At 42.2% G+C, this 3,348-nt stretch overlaps 1 non-coding gene across 1 annotated transcript; it reads left to right on the top strand.

Annotated features, from left to right (window-relative positions):
* Positions 1–1,066: 1,066 nt before the first annotated feature.
* On the top strand, positions 1,067–1,201 carry LOC122674987. Its single transcript, XR_006335145.1, has one exon. It is a non-coding gene; the product is annotated as a small nucleolar RNA SNORA13 (small nucleolar RNA).
* The last annotated feature ends 2,147 nt before the right edge of the window (positions 1,202–3,348 follow it).

Genomic DNA, 3,348 nt, shown 5'->3' with positions numbered 1-3,348 from the left:
ATAAAAAGAAAGCTGAGGCAGCAGTGCTTATATAGACAAAACAGACTTTAAAACAGACAGTTCCAAGAGACAGAAAAGAACATTACATAGTGATAAAAGGTTCAATTCCAGAAGAAGATATAACAATTGTAAATATGCATGCACCCCCAATAGAAGCACCTAAATACATAAGCCAAATATTAACAGACATAAAAGAAGCTGACAGTAACATAATAATAGTAGGTGACTTTAATGCCCAAATTATGTCAAAGGACAGATCATCCTGAGAGGAAAAAAAAAATTATATATATATATATATATATTTCCTTCCAAAAGCAGCAGAATACACATTCTTTTCAAGTGCACATAGAACATTTTCTGGATAGATTCACATGCTAAATCATAAGACAAGTCTCAATAAATTTAAGAAAATTTAAATCATATCAAGCATCTTTTCTTACCACAATACTATGAGACTAGAAATACACTACAGGAAAAAAAAAACTGCAAAAAACACAAACATATGGAGTCTATGCAACATGCTAATAAACAATCAATAGATCACTGAAGAAATCAAAGAAATAAATACCTGGAGGCAAATGAAAACAAAAACACAAAGATCCAAAATGTATGGAACTCAGTAAAAGCAGTTCTAAGAGAGAAGTTTATAGCAATACAAGCCCACCTCAGGAAATAAGAAATACCTCTAACCACCAAACCTCACACCTAAAAGAACTAGATAAAGAAGAACAAACAAAGCCCAAAGTTAGTGGGAGAAAATAAATCATAAAGCTCAGAGCAGATATATAAATGAAATAGATACTTTTAAAAAAAATAGAAAAGATCAGTAAAACTGAGTTGATTATTTGAGAAAAGGTAAACAAAATTGATAATTTAGCCAGAGTTACCAAAAAAAAAAGAGGACCAAAATAAATAAAATCATAAAGAGAAGTTACAAGAGACACCACAGAAATACAAAGGCTCGTGAGAGATTATTAATTATACACCAATAAAATTGAAAACCTAAATAAATTCCTATAAATGTACAATCACCCAAGACTGAATAAGAAACAAAATATGAACATGCAGCCTTTGTGTTGCCCATTCACTTTTGCAAATTAGTGACTGTGGTGTCAAAAAAGGCATAAACCAAACACTTTTGCAGTCTTTTCCTGCCCTTGTATTTGAAATCTTTGGAGTAGGAGCTGCATAAGTAATAGCTGCAAAAAAAAAAAGACAACCTAGACAGCATATTAAACATATTAAAAAGCAGAGACATCACTTTGCCAACAAAGGTCCGTCTAGTCTATGGTTTTTCCAGCAATCATGTATGGATGTGAGAGTTGGACTATAAAGAAAGCTGAACGCTGAAGAATTGATGCTTTTGAACTGTGGTGTTGGAGAAGACTCCTGAGAGTCCCTTGGACTGCAAGGAAATCCAACCAGTCCATCCTAAAAGAGATCAGTCCTGGGTGTTCATTGGAAGGACTGATGCTGAAGCTGAAACTCCAGTACTTTGCTGAAACTCCAGTACCTGATGCGAAGAACTAACTCATTGGAAAAGACTCTGATGCTGGGAAAGATTGAAGGCGGGAGGAGAAGGGGACAGCAGAGGATGAGATGGTTGGATGGCATCACCGACTCAATGGACGTGAGTTTGAGTAAATTCCGGGAGTTGGTGATGGACAGGGAGGCCTGGCGTGCTGCAGTCCATGGGGTCGCAAAGAGTTGGATACAACTGAGCAACTGAACTGATTGACTGATTCTTACACATCACACTAGGCAGGCTCCTGGAACGCTCTCTTGTTTCCCAGCAGGTGGCGCTACAGCTCCAGTTAGTGGCTTCTCCTCGCCCACACTGTAGCCTGTCTTCGGGTCTACAGGAGCTTGCTTTCACAGCTGCACTCTGAAGCACACAAGTGGGGATGCCACAGCCTAGGGTGAGGTGTGGGTTTAACACTGGCCCATCGGTCTAGTAGGGAGATGCACAGCTGGTACTCCCAGGGACTTGTGGCTGCCCTTCCTGCTGAGTGCAATCAGCAGGGAAGGCGTCCCTTCTCTGCCCGTTTCCCCACCTCCAGTCGTGAAAGATCCACCTCAGGACCCTGGGTGCTGCTGGAGAGAACCAGGTTTGTCCCACACAACTGGAATAGCTGGGTACTCACTCCCAACTCTCCTTCCGCCCAGGGAGAGGGTGCCACCACTGGGTACATCGGCCTGGTGCAGCGCTTCCTTGGGGGCGGGGGACACTAGGAAAGCTTCCCTTACCACCACCTCTGCTGTGACCAAACTGTTTGGTCTGCTGTGTTTTGTTTTTGTTGTTTCTAGAACGGTGTGCTGGAATCTCCCCTCAGGACGGCTGGACTTCTGCAAATTCTGTCTCGGGCACGAGTATCTGCCCAGGTCAGCACGCTCCAGATGATTTTGTTTTTTCTTGTTTTCCAGTCACAGCAAGAGTGGGATTTGGGCAGGCTCACTGGCCGCCCCCGGGTTCTGCCGTCTATACTGAAATCTGCCTGCCCATTACTGGGTGTACAGGTAGGTGGGCCTCCTGGATCCTGCAACTCCCACAAGGCGCCTTTGTGGGTGGATGTCTGTTCTGTTGTTTTGAAATGGGGATAAAAAGAGGACTGTCTTGTGCTGCCATGATGCTGACATCACTCCCCCGACCCTGATGTAATAATGCTCATTCTTTATATTTCATAAGTAGAAAAGTGTAAACAAATGATATGATAAGAAATGTGAAAGCTATGAGAGCTGCCACCTTCTGTGTACATAATGGGATTGCTCTCTGGTTCTTTGTGGCTGGGCAGGGACTGAAGCATATAGACAGCGGGGCAGAGCTTGGACTTTGTTACAAGGAAGCCACTGGTGGGTTTAGGAGGATGATACGATATACATCACACTTTAAAGGGGGTAATTCTGGTTGTGTATGGAGGATGTACTGTTGCGTGCAAGTGTGGAACCACAGAGCCCAGTTAGAGAAGTAGGAATGGTGAGATGATGGTGACTTGAACATCACCGATTACAGGCAAAACAGAAGTGGAATTTTTTGGAATGCATTTTGTAGCTGTACCTGATGGGACTTACAGAAAAGTGGGAAATAAAAGTTGAGGCAAAGGGGTGGATTGCAGATGATCACCGTTTTGGGTTGAACAAGTGAATGTATGATAGGGCCATTTACTGAAATGGAAGCAAATGAAGGAGTAACAGGCATGAAGAGAGGGAATGGAGGCTATTTTTCTCTGTATTAGCTTTAGACAGCTGTATGCACATGTTAAACAAGTGACTAGAGAGTCAATCTCATCTCTCAAGGGAACACCTGAGCCAAAGATGTATATATTTGGAAGTCACTAGTATACAAATATA

This window comes from Cervus elaphus, chromosome 18 (assembly GCF_910594005.1).
Source record: "Cervus elaphus chromosome 18, mCerEla1.1, whole genome shotgun sequence".
Taxonomy (NCBI): Eukaryota; Metazoa; Chordata; class Mammalia; order Artiodactyla; family Cervidae; genus Cervus; species Cervus elaphus.
The sequence above is the reverse complement of the archived record's forward strand: the minus strand, read 5'-3'. Positions and strand labels throughout refer to the sequence as shown.